The sequence below is a fragment of the Rhinolophus ferrumequinum genome, chromosome 6 (assembly GCF_004115265.2).
Source record: "Rhinolophus ferrumequinum isolate MPI-CBG mRhiFer1 chromosome 6, mRhiFer1_v1.p, whole genome shotgun sequence".
In the NCBI taxonomy this organism is placed as follows: Eukaryota; Metazoa; Chordata; class Mammalia; order Chiroptera; family Rhinolophidae; genus Rhinolophus; species Rhinolophus ferrumequinum.
This window is the reverse complement of record NC_046289.1, coordinates 26,682,347-26,698,758: the sequence shown is the minus strand read 5'-3', so window position 1 is coordinate 26,698,758 and position 16,412 is coordinate 26,682,347.

Here is a 16,412-nt window from a genome sequence, read left to right as displayed (position 1 = left end):
GCAGAAGTTCAGAGAAGAGGGAAAATAAGAGGCAGAGGCCTTGGTTGAAGCCTGTCCCTGCCTGCTAGAAATGACATCCCAGCAAGGACCGTCTTGCTACAGGTAGCATGGATGAGCTTCCATCACTTGCAGGTAAAAGACTCATAATTAAACAGTTTCTAAACTCACTTAACTCAGGCTAATGGAGAACAGCAACCCTTTCTTAGCCTATGTAAGAGCTGTGTCACTCATTCAGTCAGTCAGTCAATGAATATTATTGAAGACCAAATACTTACATGGCTCATAAGAAGGAAAAGGGTTGGCTGTACCCTCTGTGATACAAACCAGCCACTGGGTGTCAGCCTTCTGGCCAGCCAGCCCTCAAAGCTCCTGAAATGACCCAGGTGTGCCTCGGAAGCACTGTGTTGACACCTGAACTTGCTGTCACTTGTAGTTATCCCTGAGAAATTCTGGAGCCTTAGACACTATGACATGTATCTGCCCTTCACCTCTACCCCTAGACCCCACTCCTACCACAGACACACTTACCTTGGGGGCGGCCTCACCCCACTCCATGCTCCTCTGAGGAGGCCATTAATCACAGGACCCCTCTCCCGACCACAGTGTGGACAAGGGACCGAAGCTGGGCAAGCAGAGTCTCTTTCTGGAGAGTCTGAATTTTGAGCTGAGACCAAAACAAAGGGTCATCTCATAGCAGCACCACCTAGAAAAGATCCCCAGATGCCCCAATGAATCAGGGCAGCGGGCTCCCTGGACTCAGTTGTTCATTTGTTCCTTTAAAGCTGTAGCCACTCCAGTATCCATCACTCAAAAAATAGGTATCTTTCGAACTAAAGTAGCCAATCAATTATTAGTAACCGAAGAGTCTGGACACATCTCCTCTTAAGACAAGAGCTCATGGATGAGTGAAATAAAGAGAAGGAAAGGGTGAGAGAAATAGGAAAGTTGTATCGTGTATCCTACCCAAGCCTAGATTCTGTTTTTAAGACCCTTGAATGAATCTATATTTACTATGAAGTTTTTTAATTCAGGGAAATCTACACAAGTCATTTGACTGAAGGCTGAAGCTTATTTCAAGAAAGCAAGTCTGAGAAAGGAAATGGCATACCTACTGTCATTTCCCCAAAGCCCCAGTTAGCTCCTTCCACACCTGTTCTCTCTTCTGCCAACCCACCTATTGCTCATTTCCAAAGAAAAAAGGATCAGGACCCAGATTCCAAAGCAGGATGCAAGTGGTACTTAAAGAAACAGGCCTGTAATTTTTGTCATGAAGTTTTTGTCATAAATTTTCCTGATGGACAAATATGTATTCTTTATAGTCAACACAGATCCCTCATGAAAATGCGTTCCTAATCTCCTAAAGATTGCCTCCTAAAGGAACACTCGTAGAATCCCAAGTAATGGACCATTAATCCAACCGCCTCATTTTACAAACAAGGAAACTAAGGTGCAGCGAAAGGCAATGGCATACTTACTAACACTCAGCAACTCACTAATAACACTCACTAAGTAATAGCAGGTGCAGGACCAACACCCAGCTCTTCTTACCACTAAATCAGTGTTCTTTCCACGATTTCACGCAACCTGGCTGTTACAATGGTCTTACCACACCTCTCAAGGCCTGGGCTCCTACAGTTTCATCTCTGTGTTTCTCACATACACACAGTCATTGTTCCCCAAGCTCACCCAAATTGCTAGGTGACTAGGTCAGGAAGTCGTTTCCAGCCTTAGACATTCTGCCCAGACCAGCCTTTGCAGTGTGACAACCTCAGTGCTTCTGTGGAGTCCAACTTGCCATTCCAAGCTTCCCTCCCTGTCGATTCAAGTTGCCCCTTCCTGCCTGCTGACCTCAGCTGAGACCACCTCAGGCATTAAAAGTGTCGGCTAATACTAAAACCCAAGAGAGAAGTAATCTAGTGTTAGATCCCTTTCATTCAAGTAGGGTCCTTGGTCTCCAAGGCATATTTCTTCAACCTCACCCCCACAGTCAACCACATACCTGGGATTAGACCAAGCTTTTGCCATGAAACTTGCCCTGTTTGCTTCCTCCCTCCAGGACAATGGAGCATGACCAACTTTATTTTTTGCATAGCCAAAGAGCCAACTCAGACAATTCTTGCAAAACAGGATCTACCCCAAGTTCCTTGCCCCAAGTTCCTCTTTTGTAGCCATCCCAGATCAGGGCTTCAGCAGGTGCCTCTTTTAGAGGTCAGCTTCTCTCTCTAATGAAATAATTAAATTTTTACTTTTCTTGGGCCCTTCTACCCAAGCATTGGGAGTTTCATAATATCATCATTTAACATATACTGAGGACCTATTACATGTAAGGCACTGTGCAAAGAGCAAGAGGTAGAAATAAGACACAGGCTTTCCTAAAGGAAAAGGATAAAAGGCACACAAGGCTGCAGCATTCATCCTAGGTCTCCTGCCCCAAAGACAAGAGGAAGGGCCTGGGGAGGGAGGGAGAGGCGGTACAGGGGTAGACAGACAAGCAGGAAGAGGCAGTAATCAATGATCTGAAGACTATTTGCTGGTAAAACCAGAACAGCCTGACATTAAGTCAATTTAAGGACAGTTTCAACAGAGAAACCCTGTTAGCCAAAGCTAACCCACTTTCTAAATATGTAGCTAAACTTTTCACTCCCCCACAACTATATATAGAAATATCCCACCAGAATAATTTTTTCAACACAGCCTCCGAAATACATGATGCTGTTCCCATTGAAGAGTAAAATAATTCAGCCGGAGTTGGTGAATGACTTGCCCACTATTATGACACAAGGCAGTGAAAATGCTGGACACCGGTTCCCAGGAGCTTACTGGGAACTGCCTTGGATTGCACAAATGGCTGGCGCTTGGGTGAGCATTGCAGGTATCTATTATCGCATAACAAGCCACCCCAAAACATAGCCACTTAATAATGTAACCATCTATTCGTGCACAATTCTGCAGCTGAGAACTGGGCTTGCCTGAGCAATTCTTCAGATCTCATCTGGGTCACACAAGAGCTTGCAATATCCTTTTTTTTTTTTTTTAATACAAATGTCTAGTTTTTAAAAAACTTTTATTTATTTTAAATGTGTTTTTCCAGGACCCATCAGCTCCAAGTGAAGTAGTTGTTTCAATCTAGTTGTGGGGGGCACAGCTCACAGTGGCCCATGTGGGGATCAAACTGGAAACCCTTTTTTTAAGAGCACCACACTCTAACCAACTGAGCTAACCCACTGCCCAAGCTTGTGATATTCTGACAGGTTGACTGGAACAGGATGATCTAATATTATTAATGACCTCACTTACAGAATGGGGGCCTTGATGCTAGCTATCAGCTCTCCTCTCCAGCTGATGTCATTCAGTAGGCCAGCACAGGCTGCGTGGCTGCAGGAGTGTGGCAAGAGGGCCACCGTGGACATACAAGAGCTCTTAGGCCTAGATTCTAGGACTTGCACATTTTCACTTTTGCTGCATCCCATTGGTCAAAGCAAGTCACAATGTCAGCCCAAATTCAAGGAGTGGGGAAATACACTCCACCTCCTGATGGCAGAAGCTGCAAAGTATTGTGGCCATGCTTTTTACCGTGAAAGATAGCTAGCTCATTTTTACCAGTCTACACACACTGGCTATTATTATCACATCCAGGAACCAGCCAGCATCCAGCAGCCCCTGCTGCCTCTGTGGATGGTGGAAAGAAACATTTTCTACATTGGAGCTTGGGAGCTTGGACTCTTAGCCTTAGTCCCTGGATGATATCCAAACTCCTGAGATATTATCCCAAATACATGCTGAAATTATAAATGCAGTTGCAGACTATCAAGCATTGTGTAGACACTTTAGAGTAATAAGTAAAACCATATAAATGAATTTAGTAATTTTCTTCAGCTATGTTTTAGAAGAAAATACCTTGCCAGCCTTGATTGTTGTTTGTTTTTATAGGCAGACCTCTCAGTATTTGATGGAACATGAGAAAATCCTGGCTCAGACAAGGACGCCAATGAGTGAGGCAAGAGCCAGAAATGGCTCTGTGCAGCACATCTAAGAGAGGTCAACATTGCTAAAAATGAATTAAACCTGTCCAGGTGAGGGCTGATGAGATGCAAATGGTTTTGCAGCTCCATTGAGGTATAGTTGACACAATAAGCTGTGCATATTTACAGTAGATAATATAATAAGACTATCACCTATGAAACCAACAATATAATCAATATAATGAATACACCAACCTATAAGTTTCCTTGTGCCATTTTGTAATCCCTCCCACTGTCCCTTTCCCCTTCCCCATCCCCAGGCCATCACTAATCTACTTTCTGTTGCTATTTATGGCTGCATTTCTAAGATTGTATATAAATGGGATCACCTAGTATGTACTCTTTGTTTTGTCTGGCTTCTTTCACTCTGCAGGGTTATCTGGAGTTTTACCCAAAGTGTTAAGTACATCAATATTCTTTTTAATTGTCGAGTAGTATGCCATTATACAGATACACCCTAATTAGTTTATCTATTCCCCTATTGATAGGCATTTGGGTCATGCTATGTACTGAAGTTGATCCCCATCATATGCTGAAGCCCATACCCGAGTGAGACTGTATTTGGAAATACGGTCTTTAGGAGGTAATTAAGGTAAAATGGTCATAAAGGTAGAGCCCTGATCAGGTAGGATTAGTGTCCTTATGAGAAAGTAACGCCAGAGAGCCCTTGCACTGCTCAAGTCCCCCCCACCACCCCACCTTGCCCCCGCACCCCAACACCCTCAGAGGAAAGCCCATGTGAAAACAAAACAGTCAAGAAGCAAGCCATTAGCAGACTGTGAACACTACTAGAACCTTCATCTTGGACTTCCCAGCCTCCCAAATTGTGAGAAAGTGAACTTCGGTTGTTTAAGCACCCCGTCTACGGTATTTTGTATGGCAGCCTGACTAGACTAATACAGGTTGTTTATATTAACACTTAAAGGCTTTGCAAACGAAGCTCCATGCAACCTTCATGTACAAATCTTTGTGCTTAAATGCTTTTGCTTCTCTTGGGTAAATATTAGAAGTAGAATGGCTGGGTCATATGATACAAGAACATGATCTTTTTTAAAAACTGTCAACACTGTTATCCAAAGTGGCTGTACCATTTTGCATCCCTACCAGCAGTGTATAGGACTTCTAATTGCTTTACATTCTTGCCACACTTACTATGCTCAATCTTTTAATTTTAAAAGATTTCATTTTAAAAAAAAATTTAAATTTTTGATGGCAATTTAAGTCACCCCTACACTGGTGAATGTATAGTGGTATCTCATTGTGGGCTTAGTTTGCATCTCTCTAGTGGCTAATGGTGGTCATCTTTTCGTGTACTTATTTGCCATCCCTGTATCTTCTTTAGTGAGGTATCTGTTTAAATATTTTGCCCCTTTCTTATTGATTGAGAGCTAATTAAAATGTAAATTTGAATAACTGTAAGCATAGAAAATTAGATCCAAAATCTTACTGGCTGTCCCGGTTGGGAAGGCCTGAGAAAGGAGCTGAGAACATACGGGAAGAGCATGTGGGCGTTGGAAGCGGGGATGAGGCTGGTGAGGGCTCAATGGGGAGTGGTAGGTCTGAAGCTAAATCTGCCAGCTTCACAATTTTGTCTTCAGTTTGGCCCTGAGGCCCCCCTAACAGTTTTCTCACCATTAACAACTAATCCAGTCCCCAGGTTTTTTGAGAGCCTCAATTTCATGACACTTTCTGGTTTCAGGAATGCACCATATGTCACTCTTGCCTGAAGAAGTTTGCCAAGTGTGTAGGCAGATACATGAGAAGTACCTAGATAAGATTTGGCCCGGAGTCTAGTTGGGGGCAGAGTTGAGAACGACATAATGTCTAAACCCCCTTCCATTAGAATGAAGACCTTGGAAAGGAGAAATGAAGAGAAAAGGACTCAGGAAAGATGGGAGTGAGAACAGACAATAACAGTTGTTACTGTGACCAAGGACGCTGTGTTCAGCCACTGATAACTCCATGCCGGAAAGAGATAAGTGGGAGGGAATCCAGGAGAAAACAGAATAAATGATTAAGGAAAGGAGAAGCTGATTTATGAGGCTGACTTAATAGAGCTCTCTGAAGCTAGTTCATTTAACAAAATGTAACTGAAGCTAATTTTCTATCAGAGCCTGAAAGGCAATGGAAATGCAGATAGAAAAGATTAGGAAAATAGCAAGTGTTAGAGTCAGCTTGTCTAGCAAGCCCATTAACTATAATAAAAATAACTTCTGCATTAAGCAAACCAGTCCTTGATCTAAACTTGTCCTCTCTGTCCTTACAAGCAGCTTATTGAAATTTTCTCATTCTCTTCCACTTTTCTCCTCATTCCCTCCCTCATTCTTTTTGTCTGGTGAATGTCATAATTATACACAAAACCCCAGCTCTGAAAGTTCTTATTTCTTCATCTTTTAGGGGAATCCTCCTCGTTGGCTCCTGTCCATGCATCCACCTATCCATATCTGTATTCCTTTGTCTCTGCTCTGTTGTCCTAGGCTGAGATTTACCCTCATCCCTTACCTGGTACCCCAACTCCTCTTTGAATTAGGGCTTTCCTCAAGCCAGGAGCTCAGGAAAAGATAATAAATGATCCTGAATTCTACCGTCCTAACACAATCACCCGTAGCATTTTGGAGAAGTTCCTTGTAATCATTTTTCTTCTGTACTGGAAACACTCAGGTAAAATTACATCATGTCAGTGTATAGTATCATATTGAAGATAACAGTTTTCACATCATTAACGATGACTGGTGATATAGCTAACACTCAAAATTCTAGTGATGTGATCATAGAATTAAGAATCCAGCCTCGGAGATTTAAAATTCACTGGCATTATAAGCTCAGGTAAGAGCTTTTGCAAGCGAGACAACAGTTTTTGGAAGCATTTTCAATGATACAAAAGGCAATTGATAAGAAAGAACAATTAAGTTCAGAACTCATCCTACAAAAAGTGCTACATACTTCATTGCTGAATATCACCACAGTAACCTTGGAAGTATTCCCCTTGGGAAGCTATGCACCGACGCCAGTGCCTAGTCCACCCTTCAAAGCAATTTTGGAACTCTTTCTGGAATGGCCATCAGAGCTGTCGTCATATTACCCTTGATGTCCTGAATGTCATCAACATGTCTTCCTTTCAATATTCCCTTTATCTTCCGGTAAAGAAAGAAGTCACTGGGGGCCAGATCAGGTGAGTAGGGAGGGTGATCCAATACAGTTATTTCATCAAACCCAACTGCATTAGTTCCTGCCGTAACTGTGCACCACAAACTGGGTGGCTTAAACAACAGCATGTATTGTCTCACAGTCTGGAGGATGGAAGTCTGAAAACAAGGTTTTGGCAGGGTTGGGGCCGCGAGGGAGAGTCTGTTCGTTGTCTCTCTTCTGGCTTCTGATAGCCTCAGGCATTCCTTGGCTTATAGATGCCTGTCTTCTTCCTGAACCTTCACATTATCTTCCCTTTATGTCTCTGTGTCCAAATTTGCCCTTTTCATAAGGACACAGTCCTATTGGATTAGGGTCTTCCCTAATTGCCTCATCCTAAGTTGGCCATCTGCAAAGGCCCTCTTTTCAGATAAGGTCACATCCGCAGCCCCTGGGGTTAGGACTTCAGTGTCTTTTTAGGGGGGTACAATTCAATCCATAGCACTAACTTTGTGAAAAAAATCATAAGGGGGAATATATGTGAACCTAAAAGTAAACTGAAATATCTGCCAAGAAAAGCTGGAGTGAATCTTGGGTAGGTGAGCTCAGCTGCCCACCTAGCATGATCTTGGGCTAACTGCAGGCTCCTTCCATAGAGATTACGGGATCTATGGCAGGGACAGTATCCGTGGAAGAAAACAGTTTCAGAGGCTTGCTCAGATAGTACCAATAATATATACACATGAGTGTAAAGGTATATATGGACTCACTTGTCTATCTGTAGAGCCAGCAATACTCAAGCACATAAATCAAGCCCTTCACGCTTGAGGAGAAGCCAAAGTGAGTCTCCTGCATAAATATCATTTGAAACCCTTCCACTGGACTGTTTTCACTCATTCATTCATCAACTACACTCACCTGCCTGTGTAAACCCCATCTTTATTTTGACTGCTGAGTGAAAATGAAAATCTCATTGACTCACCCCAGTCTTGAGGCTCTTAGAAATAAATGGCGAAACTTTCATGAGCTACACATTTAGGCCAGAGAGAGCCACAGAATGGTTTGTGCCCTGACCCAAGGTCAGTTTTTTTTTTTTTTTGCCTTTGCCTTCTCTATTCCTGTCATATGTGAATTTCCCATGCTTCTCCCTGACACACACTCTCTGTAGAGAGATGCAGAATCTTTGTTGGGTAGCACCTCTATAACAATGAGAAAATTCCTCCCCAGATGACTTGGGACAGATTGGAGCCAAACTACTTCCTTCAGTCCCTGAGCACATTGTTTCCCTCCGGTGACTTCTGCAATCCAGAAACAGCTGCAAATTCCAGTAAAACAATGTTCTGATCCAATCCCTCAAGCCATCCTTACCCTTTTGTTTTTCTCTCTGGAAGGAGGAAAGAGAAAAATCCTTGAAAAGCTGCCACGGTGCATTATTTCCAAGCGTCTGTTGATGGAGGTGTGAGCCAAACAGCCCTTTTTACTGGAGGAAAGGAGAGAGCAAAAATGGAAAAAAAGAAGACATAAAAAATGATGGAGAAAATCTGAGTGAGTGAAATAAAGTTACACAATGGAAAAAGAATTGAGCAAAAACATTGCTTATGCAATGCGTTTGAAATGCGCTTGTTCAGGAGACTGAAGTTCACCTTGCCTTTCACTTTGGGTGAGCCGGGAAACTAGTCTAGTTCAATATTTAGTTTGAGCCATTCTTACTTGAAGTTAATCTGATAAGAGAACATCAGGATATATAAAAGTGATACTGTGAATTGAAAGTGCTTAAAGAGGATATTATTTCACAAAATAATTTATAGTAATACTCTTGTAACTAGCAACCTCTACAATACACCTAACTGGTGTGCCGATTTATAAATGATCCTTCATTTGTCCTTTCACATTCACTAGCTACCCTTTTCACTTCTTGCTGTGCTTGGGAGACCCATCTTTATGGATGGAATCAATGCTTGCTCTGTGGTTTCTGGTGGGTGTTAGCTAATGGGAAGAATTACCAGGAGATTGAAGAGTTGAAAGAGTGAGGTTGAGATATTTATTACTGTGGGTCCCACCCTGATGGGTCACCCGTAGGTTGGCTGTTTCTCTCTATTGAAGGTCACAGCTCTTGGGAGAGGGGAGTGTCCCTTCCTCTTTATGCAGCTGTGCTCTGCTGCTTCTACTTGCCCCTGCACGTGTGGGGGTTGGGTAGCTGACTCCCACTGTTGTCCACCTGAGGATACTACATTTTCCTTTTCCAATTTCCTAAACCTCACCCACACCTTTATAAATAGATTAGTCCCTTAAACTCTCCTTACGTGTACAGTTTGAGTGTGTTCTCTATTTCCAAGAGGTGCCCTGACTATTACAAGGCATAATTTTTCTCTTCAGCTAGACTGTCTCTTCGGTGCAGTCTTATATTATAAGATGCCCTGTGTCTCCTTCAAAACATCTAGCATAGTCCCATGCACAGAATAAACGTCGGGCATTAAAACTGTTGATGGTCTCAGGAAAGCCCTTCACTTAGTCTGCGCCCTCTTTCCAAGGTCACACTAGCATCATTTAGTGAATCATACATAGTTCTACCTGTTCACACAAAGTCTGCCCATCATTGAATACCTGCATTTAATGGGATTTGCTGTCTATGGTAAGCAGTGTGGTGTAATGGAAACAGTAGGTGTTTGGGATCCTTACTGACCTAGCTCTGCTACTTCGTATTAGGTTGGTGCAAAAGTAATTGCAGTTTTTGCAATTGTTTTTAACCTCTTAAACCGCAATTACTTTTGCGCCAACCTAATAATTGGGTAACATGGGAAAAGCTACTTAAAGGCCCCAAGAACCACTGTCATCTATAAATATGAGATGCAGACTCTCACATTTTTGCCTTCTCCAAACCCTTGCTCCTTCCCCATCTTTACCACAGTGGCCAAGTAGCATTCGTTGTCCCCAATTTGAACACAATGTCTGGTGTTAGGACCAAGCCAAGTTCCTGAGAAAGAGGGGATAGAAAAGAAAGGAAGGGGAAATGATAGAAGGTTGGGATATACCGTGTTTTCTCGAAAATAAGACCTAGCTGGACAATCCGTTCTAATGCGTCTTTTGGAGCAAAAATTAATATAAGAGCTAGTCTTATTTTACTATAATATAAGACTGGGTCTTATATAATATAATATAATATAATATAATATAATATAATATAATATAATATAATATAATATAATACAATACAATATAATACCCAGTCTTATATTAATTTTTTCTCCAAAAGACGCATTAGAGCTGATTGTCCAGCTAGGTCTTATTTTTGGGGAAACAGTGTATTGGCGACATGGATCAGGCTTATGATCAATATTAGATACGTTTAGGGGAGATGTGGAAGCAGCTGTGACACCAAAGAAGTAAGGAAAAAATATACGAAGAGGTGTAAAAAGGAACAAGATGGAATGTACCAATGCTGTTGGTCTGCAGCGATGGTGCTGTATTAGTAGTCTTTTCAGTGAGAGCACATTAAAGCAAAGAATGTATGCAGTGCAGAAACTAGGACACGAAATACATAACATGTTCAAAAGAGAACCATAAGAAGGGAGTACGATTCCTGCCACCTCTTAAGTGAGTTGGTTTATAACTCTTAAGTTCCCCCCAAACGGAATTTTTTATTTTCCAACCCTACCAACAGAGTGAGCACCATAACTCAGATCTCTTCAAATAAGTTGATTTACTCTTGTTACTTTTTTTGGACAGATACCGTAGTATCACAGTTACCTTTGTGGGGGGTAGAAGGGAAAGAGGTTTCCAGGCTCCCCTGCAAAGCTGACTTAGTGTGGACTAAACGACAACCCCAGAAGACAAGAATGTTTGCATCATGCCCTGGGCTCAGAGCGTCTCTGCCATTGGCGACGGCTAAGTGAGTTCTTCCAGGCAGTGGGCCAAGCCTGTGTGCCTACCTGGCTGCTGTGGAGAATCACAACAGGGTCCCAGGAATTACCATATCTTTTCCAAAGAGCTGCCGTGAGGCAGTTCAAAGAGATGATATACGTAAAGAACCGAGTGCCCAGCACATGGTAAGCACTCCACAGATGCCCTTTATGATTTTTCGTAGAGACTTAGAGCCTGTATACAATTTAGATGGAAGGCTTATTTTTTTTAATTTGGAAAATCATTATGCTTGACATTCCACTAGTTAGTCATGCCAACCATTGCAATGCTCCCGGAGGGTTATTTTTCATCTCCTTTCCTCCTGTTTCCATGATAAACAATGAAGAGCACTCAACAACACTGAGGATCCAGTAGTACAATGGAGTTATGTACACAAGCATTTACGTTGCTTGAAGTCAACTCTATGTTCAACAAAAGAAAATAATACACACGAATATGTACGTATATATGTAATTTCCCCTTCAACAATATGGCCCTTAAATTCAAGCCAACTACTTCATCTGGTGCTCCGTCAAAGAAACAGCCACGGCCATCTGTTCCAATTCTGGGGGAAAACTGGCTGTGTTGAACTTACTGAGAGATGGTGCAGAGTGCATAAAACCATGTCATCTGTACTGGGTGGGTGATTTGAGAGATTTTTAATGGTCATTTTTTTCTATATATGATGTTTGCTCTACGTGTTGGGTTTAGAACGTGAACTCCAAGTGTGCTACAAAACCACTGCCACACGCTGTTGTGTGCAATTTCAAGTTGTCAGACCCTAAGCATGTATGAAAGGTGACTCCTAACAATGGCTAGTATTCCTCTGAGGTTAATATAGAAACTGCTTATGTGCCCCCATGGCTGTGAGGACGTCTGCATTACCATGTTCCCTCCGAAAACTTCCTTCTGTCCATACTGGCATTACTGATATTTTTAATTTTTTTATTTTAAAAATACTTACTGAGCATCTACTACCTGCTAGGAAATTATTTGATTGGTTACAACTTAAGCAGAGGTCTTATTTGGGAAAAGCCTAGTTGGCTGCTTGTGATAGGTTGCTTTTAAGTTTCCTTTTCTCGGATTTGAGGGCATGGACTCTGGCTTAGGTTTTGGTTTGCTTACATAGGCTACCGAGGCATCAGAGCCACCTCAAACTAATGGTCTCCTTGTTTAATTACTCTAACACCTGGACCATCCAGGAAATACTCTTCTGTAAGCATGACTCTACTTGCGAGGTGGGGTCTAGAGGGAAGGATGGTTATCCAGTGTCTGTCTAGGACTGTCAAGCCAATCTCTCACTGGTCAGGCCCAGTCAACACACTTATGAGCATTGAAATAAGGAAACCACATGGACCAACAAGAAATAGGTGAGTGCTGTATGTGACCAAGGGCCAGACAGGTGAGCATCTGAGCAGAGAAGACAAGACCCAGAAAGGGTGCATACCTGGGAAGGACAGGCGAAAGGCAATTCAGGAGCTGAGTGGAGAGTAGCATCAAAGGCCCAAGGATAGAGGTGCAGGCAGAGTCAAGAGCCTGGACAAGGAGTCAGGACCACAGTTATGTGGTAGAGACAAAGTGAAGGGAGCACAGGCTTCAGCTGAGCAGACCCAGGTTTGAATCCAAGGGCAACTGTTTATCTGCTGTGTAAACTTGGGCAAGCCACTTAACCTCTCGGAGCCTCTGTTACCTTGACTGAAGAGGAACGTAATAACGTCTACCTCACAGAATTGTTATAAGGCGTATAAATAATTCATGAAAGGCGCTTGGCACTAGGAGCGCTCAACAAACAAGAGCTATTATGAGCATCAACCTCATCTTCTTATTTGTCTCAACTCAGGCTGAGGAGATAAAGCCAATGCGAGGAGTGTTTGCCGAGAACAGAGAAACCAGGAGGGGGAGCTGGGCCTCCCCAGAACTGGTCACAAATGACTTCTCTCACTTACGTCTGGCCGTTTGTAATTGTCATTGTGCTCGTTTGTTCTTATACTGGGTGCTGCTATCACCCTTGTCATCAGTCGTTATTCCCTCCAACAAAAATAGAAAGAACCTTAGATTTCTGTTAAACCAGCCACACCGCCTGTGTTTTGCCCCTGGCCTATCCATTCGTCTTTACTCAATATCCAGGGACACAACCTGCTTGGGGTTTCCCCCACTGTCTCTATGGTTTCTGGCCAAATCTAATTAGTTAAATGAAGTGGAGTCCAGTAAGATTAATAGATTAATGCCAGCAGGGGACTTGGGGGGCTGGCAGAGGGGGTGGGAGACACAGGTGGTTACAAGAGATGGTGCTTATGATGGGAAGACATGACCAACCCAGCTTTGTGTTAGGGGATGCTTACTGGGGTAGAAAACCAAGGTCATGACCTTCTGCAGCCTCTGAGGAGTCTGTGACGATGTATTTCATCAGGCAATGCAGTGGTCCTGCATGTTTCCAAATGATGTGGTTTGCCCACCTTACATTCGACTCACCCAGCTCTTAGTGCCCAATCCAATAATAACGAACATTTATTAAGCCATTGCTGCATGTCAGGCACTGAGCTACTGTCACATTTGAGCCTTACCATGACCCTATGAAGTCGGCACTATAAATTAATAGAGGCTCAGAGAAGTTAAGCAACTTGCCCAAGACCACACAGCTAGTGAAACTGTTGGGAATCCAGGTTTAGCTGATTGCAGATCTCCAGCTCCGAATTAGAACGCTAGCCAGTGCATCTCATACTTTAATGTACGTATAAGTCACCAGAGGATTTGGTAAAGTGAAGATTTTGATTCAGAAGACCTGGGTGGGGCCTGAGATGCTGCATTTCAAACCAGCTCCCAGGCTGTTTGTATACTGCTGGTCCATGGATCATACTTTGAGCAGCAAGGGGCTTGCCTGATTGAATTGGGTCACAGTAGTTGGTAGGTTTCTCTCTTGAGGAGATTGGATTTTGGTCTTAGATAAGAAGTTTTTAAACCATTTATGTATTGCTTTCTATGCTGAGTATCAAATCACCACAAATTTAGCACCTTCAAATCACACCCCATTTATCTCACAGTTTTTTGTGGGTCAGGTGTCAGGGAACAGCATGACTTTTTGCTCAGGTTCTCAGAAGTCTGAATCACGGTGTCAGCCAGGCTAAGTTCTCATCAGGAGCTCAGGGCTCTTGCCCAAGCTCATTTAGGTGGTCACAGAATTCAGTTTCTTGCAGCTGGAGGACTGAGGTCCTTGTTTCCTGGCTGCTGTGAACTGGGCCAACTCTCAGTTCCTAGACATGGCTGTGTTTCTTGCCATCTGGCCCTTCCATCTTCAAAGCCAGCAATGGAGAATCTCCCTTTTGATGAATCCTTCTCACACTTCACATCTCTTGGACTTTTTCTGTTTCTGACCTCTAGATCCAGATTTAAAAAGCTGTATGATTAGGTTAAGACCACCCAATCTCTCTATCTGATTTTAGACCTAAATTATGTCTGCAAAATTCCTTTGTAGCAGGACATAGATTAGTGTTTGATTGAATAACTGGAAGAAGGCTTGAGTATACCAACCGCCAGATATCTTCGGGGCCATCTGAGAACTCTGCCTATAACAGGGTTTTGGTTTCCTGGATGAGCTGTGTTGTTGTTGATTTTAGAGTCATGGAAATTGAGACTATATAAACTGCCCCATTTCTGCTTTTGTACTCATTTGTCTAAATCTCTCCTTTAGTATTAAAATTTACCAACAATGGTTTCAAGATAAAAATGAAATGTCTTGGGGGAGATTACAGCAAATTGAGCTAAGCCCTTTTTCCTGTTTGTTGTGCAAACTGAAAGCGTGAAATAGCAACTGATGCGTAGATGATTTCAGGTTTTTTACTGACTCATAACCAGTGTCCAGGAATAAGTCTCCAGATGCAGTGATGTTTACATGAAGGCAGCGGCTTCTACTCAAGGAGCTCTAAGTGCGCCACAGGTGACGTGAGCTGATAAATATTAGTGCCTGCATTTTAAAGAAGGGTTGGCATCAAAGATCTGACTGAAGTCCCAGGACTTAAGTGTATCTTTTCTGAGTTCTATCCTATTTTCCTTTCAGTGACACTGTCCTATAGTTACATGACTCATAAAATGTTATCCAGGGTTATTTTTCTTACTTGGTCTGAGAGAAGACAAGTCAAATTGAGAAGTGGGAAACAAGCGGCTAGAAACCTTCACGGGGATGGAATTCCCAGGGGTTTTCTACAGTGGGGAGAGTTCCCTCCCCGGCAAAGCAGAGAAAGAAGCAACACGCACAGCCTGGGGATTCTGGGTTTGGAGCGCGTGGCCCAGGACAGCGCACCATGAAGAGATGGGGCTAGACAGGACCTAATCCTGGCGGTGCTGTTCCCACCGCAGTTCTCTTCAGTACCTCCAAAGCAAGATCACTCCATAGGAAATACCACACTTTTCTTAGCCTGCTCAGTGTAGAACACATCAGGGAAACGGCTGTGGGAAAATCCAAGAGTCCATTGCAACCTCAGGCAAGGGGGCAGAATTGGTAGTGGTATTGCTTCCTCCAGATCTTGAAAGGAACAGCTGGGGTGACTGCCCTTAACTACATTTTTGCCAATGAAGAAAAACTCTGCTTTGCATTTTTGGTGTCATGCCTCATTTTTGAAATATGATTCATAAAAGCAGTGTATTTCTGCTGTGCCGGCTGAGACTTGCTTTATCACTCTCCTATTTCAACGTCAATAAAATGATGCTGTCATTCCAGCCGGGAGGTATTTTGATTGTTCCAGACAGAAAGCTGGCTGAGCACATTGGGAGTGTGAGTGTGAGTGAGGGGTGTGTGCTTCTGTCGTGTATGTGTTTCCTTTCTGGGGCTGAAAAGGAAATGATCTCATCTTAGCAATAGATAAATGCATTTTGCTGGTAACTGATTACTACGTTCAGACCTCCTATGAAGCCTTGTAGCACTACGGCAATTTACTAATGGACAAAGAGAATTCCTTGCTAAAATGATCACTAGCAAAAATCCTATGCCACTAGTTTCTAAATAGAAGTGTAAACATACAATAAATAGAGACTAGGAATAAGAGAGTTGGAGTAAATGATCTCTAAGGACCCCTTTGATTTAAAGAAAATTCCAAGCTAGACATTGGAAGACTTAGAAATGATAAATGCAAAGGAGAACTGACTTTGGGTGGTGAACACACAATGGGATATATAGATGATGTAATACAGAGTTGTACACTTGAAACCTATGTAATTTTACTAATAATTGTCACCCCAATAAACTTAAAAAAAAAAGAGAAAATAAACAGACAAAAAAAAAGAAATGATAAATGCTTCAAAAGGAAGAATATGAGTTTAGGAAAGTAGTGGAAATCTTAACTGATAAATGAATTTGTGAGTATGTGTGCG